The sequence below is a fragment of the Schistocerca americana genome, chromosome 4 (genome assembly GCF_021461395.2).
Source record: "Schistocerca americana isolate TAMUIC-IGC-003095 chromosome 4, iqSchAmer2.1, whole genome shotgun sequence".
NCBI classification, from domain to species: Eukaryota; Metazoa; Arthropoda; class Insecta; order Orthoptera; family Acrididae; genus Schistocerca; species Schistocerca americana.
Window position 1 is genome coordinate 759146644 of NC_060122.1, and position 13630 is coordinate 759160273.

Below are 13630 nucleotides of genomic sequence, written 5' to 3' on the forward strand. Positions count from 1 at the left end.
ATACAATATATAATAAAAAAAATCTGTGTTAGTAATCCACCTCTCTGTCCAGGCCATGTGTTTTTCAAAGAAGTTGAATTTTTCTTAAATGTTTACATTTATCGGCCAAAAGAATTTCATGTGCATTTCAAAGTATTATGGCCAGAACTGCATACTGATGAGCCTGTAGCTAGCATATTTGTAATTTTTGTGAGAGACCAGAATATAACGCGTTCCACCGTTGGGTCTTTAGAGGCAAGGCAATTTAATTTATTTCTTATGTGCACAGGGACCAAAGTTATGGGTATTGAACAGGGCCAGAGGATTCAGTGCCTAAGGGGCGGAATGTATTTTGCAGTGACTGTATTTCTTTCTTGGTATTAGGAGTTACATTGCCCAAACTGATCGTATAAATTTTTTGCTGACAATAACTCAGAGTAAGCACACCATTTGCACTTACAACAGGCCATACCATAATTCGAGTTTAGTACCCATTCCACAGTTCAGACATTCATTACAACGTAATCGTGAACTTTTCTTTGTAAAAGAACGTTATATAATGTTACTCACATATGTTATCTAGATAAATGTATTCGCGAAATTTCATTATTCTTCGTCAATTATTTTTTGGTGTAGCGATTTTTTACGTCAGTGTATTTTGCACAATGAATGAGGGGTAGCCAGTCTACAGAAGGGTTGAATGGGTAACGATATATTTTGTAACGTATGTATTCGGTACTGTACACGACATGATTCCAGAATGCGATTTTCACTCTGTAGCGGAGTGTGCGCTGGTATGAAACTTCCTGGCAGATTAAATCTGTGTACCCTACCGAGGCTCGAACTCGTGACCTTTGCCTTCCGCGGGCAAGTGCTCTACCAACTGAGCTACCCAAACATGACTCATCACCCATCCTCACATCTTCAGTTCTACCAGTACCTCGTTTCCTACATTCCAAACTTCACAGAAGCTCTTCTGCGACCCTTGCAGAACCAGGACTCTTCGAAGAAAGGATATTGCGGAGACATAACTTAGCCACAGCCTAGGGGATGTTTCCAGAATGAGATTTTCACTCTACAGCGGAGTGTGGGCTGGTATGAAACTTCCTGGCAGATTAAAACTGTGTGCTGGGGCGAGAATCGAACTCGGGACATTTGCCTTTCGCGGACAAGTGCTCTACCATCTGATTTACCCAAGCACGTCTGCAGTTGCAGTTGGGGGACACGCAACTCCAACACGTCTGCACCGCCTGCGTATCATACAGAACGAAGCGCTACGTATCATAAGCAACGCTCCACGATACACACGAACCGCGGCCCTTCACCGGCTTGAGACTATCTCGGACGTATTAAAAAATCTCGTCACACGACTGTGCAAGAAGAGACACTCGAACAATGCTTTCATCCTTAACCTGGGTAACTGCGATCACAACCACAGGTGAAAACACAACCGCTCAATAACACTAGCTCTTAGGTACAATTAACCAGCTGTGGATAACACCAACACAGAAAATGACAAATACTGGCGAACCCCTGAAAGACAGCAAAATTAACTAACGCAGGCAGGCATAAACTAGCCGACCTATCGGCAACGCAGGGGAGCCATATTTCACACTAAACGGAAAGAAAGCCAGTTAAAACCCTTACACAGTGATCGATTTATGACCAATCGACCTTTTGTGTAAGAATCTTGGCATGTTACAGGTGCAGACCATGCAGCTGGCCCAGGAGACTTCGCAGGTGCCCAGCCCAGCAGAACCCTCCTCGACAGAACTGACACTCTTTATGACGGCCTAAGCTATGACAATGATACTGCGCATTGCAGGAGACCCGAAACTAACAACCACCCTACTCTTGTATGATCTGTCGCAGATAGCAAGAAACCGCTGCTGCTCTTACTACCCGACCAAACTATCGCAGAGGCTTTTTTTTCCCCTTGGCGCTTGACTTGGCACTTTTTTTCCTTTGCCCTTGAGTGAGTGACAAAATGTATTCGGTGCTCTGTGCCATCAACGACTTGTACAAACAGTCGTTATAAGAGCCAATCTGTAAATGATGCCGCTCTAAAGAGACTTTCTGGAGCACTCGTAAGCGGTGAACATGCGGGTCTACTTCGTCGACAACTCGTCAGCGAGCGAACAGGGTTGAGCATAGTGGTCCGCAAGACTGATGAGATGTTGCGGATACGTTACCTTGAGACCTTGTCATTGGTTGTCCATACCCAGGAACAATCCGTGGCCTGGATGTTTCAGTTTAAATAATTAGAATAAGAGACAAAGATTGCTTCCTAAAGACAAATCGGTGATGTGTAGTTGTTGGGCCGTGAGGTAAGGAAAACAGTCAAATCCCGACTTTGCTTGTTGCGTGATGGGAGCTTGGCGTTTATATTAGTTGTTTCTGATGTTGCTGCGTATGGGGCTGCTGGGTGTATATGTTGCGTGACAGTGCATGGAGATGAAGTTATGGGCGGTGTCAGTTACACTTGGGCTGTACAAAGTATATCTCAATCCACTGGATTCCACACGTTACGGAATCTGCACCCAGAAGCACAATACAGCAACAGTATTTAAAAACCATAGTGCCACGCACAACTTACACCACCTCATGTTTTTTCCACAGTTTTCTTTCTTCACAGTTACACTTGTTAGTACTTCGCCTTTTTGAACTTCATCTGTCAACTTGCTCAACATTCTTCGAGGGAGCTACATTTCCAACGACCGCATTTCCCTCTCCTGTGGATTTCCGGTGGTCCACGTTTCACTTTCACTCAACACAGCTCTCCAAAGATAGAGTTCAGGAATATCATCTCCATTTCCGTATCAACATTCCGTTCTACAGGTCTCCTAAGTCTTCCTCACATCGAGCTGCAAAATACAAATACAAAATTACAGCTAGTGAAGCTATGATCTGCAGAAGAAAGAAATTTCCACAGCTGAAGTAGCTAAGAGACTGGGACTCTCTAGTTTCCGATGAGAGCAACACAGATCGAGTAGAAAGTTTCTCCTACTGCCCACTGTAAGTGTACAGTCTACGGGATTTGAATGCAGTTTTGGCAGATAATCCGGAGCTACACTCGAGAAAGAATGTCGGAGTCTGACGAACATAAATGAAGTATGTTCTGTGAAATACTCATAGTTATGTTTCAAACGAGGCCAATCTAACTACCCCTTGGCGTGGTCTTCATCAGTCAGTTGAAATTACGATCTTCAGAACACTGAAGTCTATAACGATGAAGCGTGTCTTCGGTAAAAACTGTTTTCCAGTTTTTTGTCGAAAACATCTGTTCGTCGTATCAGGAACCAATGAAAGAGAAAATACAGAGTGATAAGAGTGGAAGTGTTTTGTTTGTTTGGACGCTCAAGTACATGTGCTTAATGATGAGATACGAGTACAACTGACTTACATTGTCTTATCTCGTGAGACCAGCTGCTCACGCAGGCGTTCTTGTCTCACTAGAAACCCAGAAGCTTAGAAAACACAGACGTTCTACAGCCCGACACTTGCTTGGCAGCAGTATGGTTGTCAGGGCATACCCAGAGTTCACGTCTTTCTGCCGTCTTCTTAATTTATATACATGACTCACAACAGATACCTTTGATAGTTCAGTCTACGTACTGTACTTCAGTCGCACTCTTTCTCTACTTCATTTTTCCATTAACAAATACAGGTATCTCTCTCTTAGATTCTCTAGGAGTTTCTCAAGTGTCAGTAGATGAGCAATAATGTAAGTTGTTCCTTCTTTCTCAGTATTGTATTGCTCCTTAAACTCCACTTCTTTTCTTATACTTTTAAAGTTTTCGTAATCTGTGGCCTTATTAGTCCATTTGCTTTTGAGGATCGCCGTTAACGCCCATTTCAAAAGAACTGAGTTTTTCCCTGTCCTCAGCTAACAGGGTCCAGATCTCACAGCCGTACAACGCCACACTCCATACGATTTCAGAAACCTCTTCTTTATTGCAGTCTATTACTCAGTTTTATTACTGTTAATAGAACTAATGTAGTGCTCAGAAGTAGAATCTAGAGCTATAACTGATCATATTGTTACAGTTCCACTGAAATGAAAACGTTCTTGCCTTTTAAATAATACGCAGATATATGACTCATAATCAGCCAACACACTGCATCACCTTCAAGTCTCTTACCATAAATACAGCACCAGCACGGCATACTTCGTTCCTATAACCATCATTCCTGCTGAATGTGGAACTTGTCGCGCATTGTAACTTTTTCGAACCTCAAAAATCTTTCATCGAGGCAGCAATATAAAAGAGACTACTTAATATTGCAATTACATACATTTGAACCCTTCATTAAATACTGCAGTGCAGATCACTTGACATCGTTGTTATTTACTCCGTTAACTTCAGTTCACGACTGATTAAAAAGTTCTCCCGTAACACTGTGTGCCAAGACAAGAGGAGCCACCAAAGTAAAAGGACTTGTACTTTCCCTACTTGAGTGGTGGAAGACACGATGAAAAATACTATTACCGTCTCTCAAGAAAGGATCAGTTATTTACATTCACATTCTCAAGCTGTCACATAGTCTACAATCTTTTCTTAACAACAATTAAAACAGCTTGGAAAACCAAGTTTTATACATACATGACCTACACAACATCAGTTGAGTAGCAATTGTACAGAAAGCCTTTGCGTAAGGCGTTGTCAACACGATAATACAGTGACTAAGAAATGAGGTAACGAACGAGGTAGTGTCGTTTCGTTATAATTATGTATCTAATTTCTTCTTTGTCAATTTCACCTCTAGTGGTCGTTCTTCTCGCACACCACAATGAGCAAACGTACAGTTCTTGACAAAACTGATCACACAGGCATCTATTTGGCCTTCACAACATCTTAGCCAACGGATCTGGCACAGAAAGTGAGAACCTGATTTTAAACGTTCAGCCCCTAGCAGTGAGTAATGCCCCTTTTAGATTAAAATTAACATTCTTATTTGATGTAGTTCCGCTTTAAGACACTGCAGATAATCCGTCATTCCAGTGAAAAGCTCCAGTTTTGATGTCAAGCCCACCGCTAAATCTCATTTCTGCTACTGCTCATTATTTTCATCGCCGGCCGATGTGGCCGAGCGGTCCTAGGCGCTTCAGCCTGGAACCGCGCGACAGCTACGGTCGCAGGTTCGAATCCTGCCTCGGGCATGGATGTGTGTGATGTCCTTAGGTTAGTTAGGTTTAAGTAGTTCTAAGTTCGAGGGGACTGATGACCTCAGATATTAAGTCTCTGGCCGAGCCAGATGCAGAAGCCTGCCCTGTTTCAGAGGATGATTCCCAGCCTTCAAGGTCCGGGCAATCGCAGAGGGTGGGCTTATTGGTAGTTGGGAGCTCCAATGTCAGGCGCGTAATGGGCCCCCTTAGGGATATGGCGGCTAATGAGGGGAAGAAATCCAGTGTGCACTCCGTGTGCATTCCGGGTGGAGTCATTCCTGATGTGGAAAGGGTCCTTCCGGATGCCATGACGAGCACAGGGTGCAGCCAGCTGCAGGTGGTGGCACATGTCGGCACTAATGACGTGTGTCGCTTTGGATCTGAGGAAATTCTCTCTGGTTTCCAGGGCTATCTGATTTCGTGAAGGCTGCCGGTCTTGCTTACGAGATGAAGGCAGAGCTCACCATCTGCAGCATCGTCGACAGAACCGACTGCGGACCTTTGATGCAGAGCCGGGTGGAGGGTCTGAATCAGGGGCTCAGACGGTTTTGCGACCGTGTTGGCTGCAGATTCCTTGACTTGCGCCATAGGGTGGTGGGGTTTCGGGTTCCGCTGAATAGGTCAGTTCACTACACTCAGCTGGCGGCTACACGGGTAGCGAAAGCTGTGTGACGTGGACTGGGCGGTTTTTAGGTTAGAAGGCCTCGGGAAAGTACGGGGTGGGCTGCAATCTTAAAGGGTGCATGGCAAATACAGGACGTGCTTGGATCAAGTAACATTCGGAATTGTAAATTGTTCTAGTTGTGCTGGGAAAGTCCCTAAGCTTCAAGCGCTAATAGAAAGCACAGAAGCTGAAATCGTTATAGGTACAGAAAGCTGGCTAAAGCCTGAAATAAGTTCTGCGGAAATTTTTACAAAGTCTCAGACGGTGATCAGGAAAGATAGATTAGGCAGAATTGGTGGTGGAGTGTTTGTGTCTGTCAGTAGTGGTTTACCTTGTAGTGAAGTCGAAGTAGATACTCCGTGCGAATTGGTATGGGTGGAGGATATACTTAACAGCTTAACTAAGTTAATAATTGGCTCCTTCTACCGACCCCTAGACTCCGATGATATAGTTGCTGAACAGTTCAGAGAAAATTTGAGTCTCGTAACAAATAAACACCCCACTCATACGGTTATAGTTGGTGGCGACTTCAACCTTCCCTCGATATGTTGGCAAAAGTACTTGTTCAAAACGGGTGGTAGGCAGAAAACATCTTCCGAGATTGTCGTAAATGCTTTCTCCGAAAATTATTTCGAGCAGTTAGTCCACGAACCCACGCAGATTGTAAATGGTTGCGAAAACACACTTGACCTCTTAGCCACAAACAATCAAGAGCTAATAGAGAGCATCACGACTGATACAGGGATTAGTGATCACAAGGTCGTTATAGCTAGGCTCAATACCGTTTCTTCCAAATACACCAGAAATAAACGCAAAATAATTTTATTTAAAAAAGCGGGTAGAGTGTCACTAGAAGTCTTCCTAAGAGATAATTTCCATTCCTTCCAAATGTAGACGAGATGTGGCTCAAATTCAAAGATATAGTAGCAACAGCAATAGAGATTCATACCTCATAAATTGGTAAGAGATGGAACTGATCCCCCATGGTACACAAAACAGGTCCGAACGCTGTTGCAGAGGCAACGGAAAAGGCATGCGAAGTTCAGAAGAACGCGAAATCCCGAAGATTGGCTAAAATTTACAGACGCGCGAAATTTGGCACGGACATCAATGCGAGATGCCTTTAATAGGCTCCACAACGAAACATTGTCTCGAAATTTGGTAGAAAATCCGAAGAAATTGTGGTCGTATGTAAAGTACACAAGCGGCAAGACGCAGTCAAACACCCGCTGCGCAGTGCCGATGGTTCTGTTACCGACGACTGTGCCGCTAAAGCGGAGTTATTGAACGCAGTTTTCCGAAATTCCTTCATCAGAGAAGACGAATGAAATATTCCAGAATTTGAAACACGAACAGCTGCTAGCATGAGTTTCTTAGAAGTAGATACCTTAGGGGTTGCGAAGCAACTCAAATCGCTTGATACGGGCAAGTAAGGTCCAGATTGTATACTTATTAGGTTCCTTTCAGATTACGCTGATACAATAGCTCCCTACTTAGCAATCATATACAACCGCTCGCTCACCGATAGATCTGTACCTACAGATTGGAAAATTGCGCAGGTCGCACCAGTGTTTAAGAAGGGTAGTTGGAGTAATCCATTGAACTACAGACCTATATCATTGACGTCGGTTTGCAGTAGGGTTTTGGAGCATATACTGTATTCAAACATTATGAATCACCTCGAAGGGAGCGATCTATCGATAAGTAATCAGCATGGTTTCAGAAATCATCGTTCTTGTGCAACGCTCTTTATTCGCTCGAAGTAATGGCCGCTATCGACAGGGGATCTCAAGTTGATTCCGTATTTCTAGATTTCCGGAAAGCTTTTGACACCGTTCCTCACTTCTAATGAAGCTGCGGGCCTATGGGGTATCGTCTCAGTTGTGCGACTGGATTCGTGATTTCCTGTCAGGAAGGTCGCAGTTCGTAGTAATAGACGGCAAATCATCGAGTAAAACTGAAGTGATATCAGGTGTTCGCCAGGGAATCGTCCTGGGACCTCTGCTGTTCCTGATCTATATAAATGACCTGGGTGACAATCTGAGCAGTTCTCTTAGGTTGTTCGCAGATGATGCTCTAATTTACCGTCTAGTAAGGTCATCCGAAGACCAGTATCAGTTGTGTGGTGTGGTAGGTGGCAGTTGACGCTAAATAACGAAAAGTGTGAGGTGATCCACATGAGTTCCAAAAGAAATCCGTTGGAATTCGATTACTCGATAAATAGTACAATTCTCAAGGCTGTCAATTCAATTAAGTACCTGTGTGTTAAAATTACGAACAACTTCAGTTGGAAAGATCACATAGATACAACTTTGAAATCGTCAATAGGAACTGCCGTTTTTTATTGCAGATTACAATTATACGGCAAAATCTACATCCGTTTTGTCTTAAACATTTTCTTCTTTTCGTCACAGTTGGCGCTGTAATCGGAGGAATAGAAATGCGGACACTGTCGTAATTTACGACATGCTACTCAATGGAATTTGATTATAAAATGGCACGTGGGACCCCACCTCCATACTTCGAGAGCAGGACAGGCCAGTATTTCATAAATTCTAATTGCAACCCCCATCCGCAACGTTGTATTCCTCCGGCATATCGAATAGGGACTACACGACGCGCCACAGTGGATGTGGTTCGAAGCGAACGCTACACTACTTATCCAATTACAAAAGAGTGTTCTAACATACTATAGCCAACTTCAATATGCTTAGTTCAAAAATGGCTCTGAGCACTATGGGACTTAACAGCTGTGGTCATCAGTCCCCTACAACTTAGAACTACTTAAACCTAACTAACCTAAGGACATCACACACATCCATGCCCGAGGCAGGATTCGAACCTGTGACCGTAGCAGTCGCACGGTTCCGGACTGCGCGCCTAGAACCGCGAGACCACCGCGGCCGGCAATATGCTTAGTAATCTGCTTTTCAAATGACGTACCACAGGACAGTAGCATACTTGCGGGAAACGTCAGCACACGTCTTTCTGATGAAGTCTATCATCTCTTCACGGTTTCTTGGCACTTGCCGTTGCACCTTATCTTTTAAACATCCCCACAGAAAGAAATCCGGCGACGTCAAATCCGGCGACCTAGCGGGCCAATTAACAGAGCCAATTTTGTCCGCCCTCCGACCAGTGTCGAGACGGTCTAACATCTACTGTGCCTCAGTTGCGTACTGCACTGTGCAAACCGCATGCTGACACCACATACAATATCGAGCGTCCAGGGCAACATCCCGCGGTCGTACCGGTAGTTCCTGTCCCAAAAGCGTGCGATATTTGCGTCCATTCAACGTGACATCGATAAAATACGGACCAATGAGATTTTTGCCCATGTTGCCACACCATACTTTAACCGACCAAGGACGTTGCGAATGTACACATCGCAAAACAGTACCTCAATAAAGAATATGGGGATAGTTTCCATTTGTTGACGTGCCCATTCAGAAAACACTATTCGGTAATGGGAATCGGCGTCATGAAGTTCTTGATGCAATAACACGTGGTATCCATCATACTTAAGACGATGCAGTATTGTGACAATACTTCCTATAGACATACCGGCACGCGGTTTAATTGCCGGGCGCTTATCCGCGGGTTGTGGTGCACTGCCGCTAGCACAGCTATTTCATTAGCTTCTCCTGTAACACACTTCCTTCGTTTGCTTTTGCCAGCTGTACGCTGTCATCAGACGTAAAGTCATTCGCAGTCTTGTAAAAGAACGAACGAGAGCGAGCTTTCTCCGGACAACCCTCGCCCGACAAGGCAACAGCAGCCTCAACATTTCTCCTACAGTCTACGTTAATCAGGATCATTTCAATTATTTTCTTCTGTGGTTGCAACATTCATCGTCCGCTTGCACGTATGTTGTCAAAATGATAGCTAGGTGTGCAGGCATTGTAATGTTTAGAGTCGTTGTCTGCTCTACGTCTGCACGATGCGTGAGCTCTGGTCTCGTGTACTGCCCGTTACAATACGTCCTAGTTCGGTGCACGACCACCGTGTAGCTTCCGGTAGCCACATGTTCGATATGTTGGAGCAATACAACGTCGCGAAACGGGTTTCCAGTTTATTGTACTGGCCTATCCTACCCTTGCAGCATGGAGGTGGGGTCCCACGTACCATAGGATTTTCAAGGACCATTGAGCAGTATGTCGTAAATTACGATTATGCACCTATTTCTATTCCTCAGATTACAGCGGAATCTCTAGTGAAACGAAGCAAATGCTTCAGAGAAAACATATGTACATTTTGCTGTAGAATCTGCAATAAAAACCTACGGTTCCCATTGGAGATTTCAAAGTTGTACCCCACCTCTCACGCATGGGGTGGGGGGTGGGGGGTCGAGTGTGGTATAGTTGGATGTCCAACGCACAGACAAAGAAAGTGGAATCATAACTTTATAACTGTTATTGATCCGATGTGTAGTTTCCGAGACATTTCAGTGGCTTCAGTTTAAAGGATCACCCTGCATATACATCCTCCTTACTACTACCTTAACGTTGATGGGGTGGTGTGTTTGTCTCAGTGATCCGTAGAGCTATTCTGGCGAGAGCTACGCTGTTGGTAGGGTCCTCCATGCCAGACTAGTCTGCTAGTGAGGGAACAGACGAAGTGTAGTCCACCTAGGGGGCTTCCTTTTTGGGAGCATGTTGGTGGCAATCACATGGGCCCTTAGCTGCGTCCGACATTTCTTCCTCTTAGTTGTGTCAGACATCTGCTTACTTTCCTTTAGGTCCCTCTGGACCAGCCCTTGCTTTCCCGAGCGTGACGGTATTACGTTGCAACGCCCGAGGGAGTTGATGTATGTTTGCAAGTGAGTGTTCAGGCGCCAAATAATTGTTAAAATTCATGGTGAAACCCACAGCTGTCCTTTATTTTGCACAATGCACCACTAGTTTCCGTCAGTGGCCAATATGAAGCGTAGCCTAAAACGAATAAATCAAATCATCAGAGATTACACGGTTTAAAGGAAAATATAAGGTCAAATAGTACATCACTTACTTGCATAAACGGCAAGAAAGTTATACCATAATCTGAACGAAATTAATTTTCCCACTGTAGAACGTAAAATTTTTCACGATAATAACTGTGTACAATAGTTTTCGTCAAGAAGCAGGTTCACATAGACAACTAGTAGCACACTGATAGATGTAATTAAGCCAAACAGTCAAGGATACAGTCAAAGACAACGCTGTTTCAGGGATATAAACTGTAGCACACATTAGCAATAGCAGTATCAATTTACTAAGAGGTACATTATAATCTTTCGTTACGTTAAAACTGTACATTACTGAACTAGATCGTGAAATTCCATATATGCAAACGTAATACATCGATAAATGATACACTGGCGACATTTGTAATCTAAAATACAAGGCAACTGCCCGAAACAAATGGGCTTAAACATTAAAAGTACATCCGTTGACATCAGTACACTAGATAAAGCAGCACTAGCGAAAATTTATATATCACAAAACATAAGTCCGCTAGGACATATTACTAGGCTAGGATGTTGCTGTGTTAGAAGATAAAAACCAAAATAACGTATACTAGCAAGTAAACATCAGTTCACAAAATGGTGCATCGTAAAATTTCCTGTACTGTGTGAATAACAAAAAAACAAACCTCACACAGTATCATATACCAAAATGTATTATAACAGTAATACGCATTCTTCTTGAACATAGAGATTAAAACTTTATCACACTTCTAATTCCACGTACCCAATAGAAGATGTGGGAGGGGGCGGTCCTGTCTTAACAGTAGAAATTTTTATTTTTATTTTTATTTTTTTAAAATGTGAGTATAGAACATACTACAGAGAAAGCAGGAGGAAACAGTGTTAATATTTTTTTATCAAAACTATAGGCAACCAATTAAAATCATACGAGATATAGAAAAGCAGGGGGTGTGATGGGACGGGAGTGGATTTGACGGCTTAAGCCTAACCATCAGAAATAGTGGATGTGAAGAATAAAATAAAAAATTACCATGGGACCTACGCTACTCAGTCAGATGCGGGCCAGATGTGTGTCATATATAAAATCACAAAAATACCTAACTTTACACATCTTTTGAAACAACATACCGTAACCAGCATCTGTTATGTTGAAGAAATAAATCATAAAATATCATTGACAGGAATTAGTCAAAATGTTGCGTTTAACACTTGGAATATTTCCTAGTAACAAATATTTTTTTTTTTTCAAAAAGGAAGTTAGTCCATCTATATTAGAAACCACATTGTGTATTCAAAAAAGTTTAAACACAGTTTTTGTCAAGGAGTGTGAAACACACACACACACACACAATCTCCAAACATCTCCATAATTACAGTAAAAAATCCAACATGTCTTTAGCTACAGAACTTTCACATAGAATACAATTCTCATAAATAATATCATCAACTCGTATCAGAAATGGTTTGGTACATTAGAGACTACATTACAGTATTACAGAAGAATCTACAACATGACCTATTTGAACTTTCTATTTGTATTGTCACACTTTGGGTTATACTAGAAGGGGGAGGCATCACCACTAGAGGATAATGCATTAAAAGTAAAAAGATAATTACAAAAGCCTAGAATTTGTAAAGGTGTCCATATAGAGATCATCAGTCTCCAATAACTTCTATACTTACAGGAAAAATCCAAAGATGTACACACACACACACACACACACATACATACACACACACACACACACACACAGGCTTTGCTCTTGGAATACACTTCATCACATAAAATCATATCAGAAATGTGTTGGTGAACTAAAATAAACCCAAGTTGCAATATTACAAAAGCATCTACAACATCACACTTGTAATTTTGTACTTCCATTTTCGTTACTATTGGATCTACTCTCCTGCTGTGCAATGGTTTTCCCCACTCCACCCCTGTCCCTCTTTTTAATAATAGCACTTCGTTCTTGGTCGTCCACTTATTGTTACTTCTTGGCTCTTGTACATTTTTCACCACTTTACATTTACGATGGCTTTTTCCAGGTAGACAAAACATATGAACGTATCTTAATTTTTTTTTCTTTAGTCTTGCTTTTCTTATCAACCGCAAAGTCAGAATGGCCTCTCTGGTGTCTTTATGTTTCCTAAAGCCAAACTGATCGTATGTAACACACCCTCAAGTTTTTTTTCCATTCCTCTGTATATTATTCTTGTCAGCAAGTTGGATGCATGAGCTGTGTTTAAGCTGATTGTGCGATAATTCTCGCACTTACCAGCTCTTGTAGTCTTCGGAATTGTGTGGGTGATATTTTTTCCAAAAGTCAGATGGTATGTCGCCAGACTCAGACAATTTACTCACCAATGTGAGTAGTCTTATTCCCACTTCCTCCAATGATTTTAGAAATTCTGATGGAATGTATATATGCATTCTGCCTTATTTGATCTTCAGTCCTCCAAAGCCCTCTGATTCTAATACTGAATCTCCTATCTCTTCTAAATCGACTCCTATTTCTTCTTCTATAACGTCAGACAAATCTTCCCTCTCAGAGAGCCTTCAATGTACTCTTTCACCCACCAGCTCACTCCTCTGCATTTAACAATAGAATTCCTGTTGCATTATTAATGTTATCACCTTTGCTTTAATTTTCACCGAAGGTTGTTTTGACTTTCCTATATGCTGAGGTCAGTCCTTCCGATAATCATTTCTTCCGATAATCATTTCTTTTTCTATTTCTTTACATTTTTCATGCAGCCATTTAGTCTTAGCTTCCCTGCACTTCCTATTGATTTCATTCCTCAGAGACTTGTATTTCTGTATTCCGAAATTTCCCTGAACCTTTTTGCACTTCCT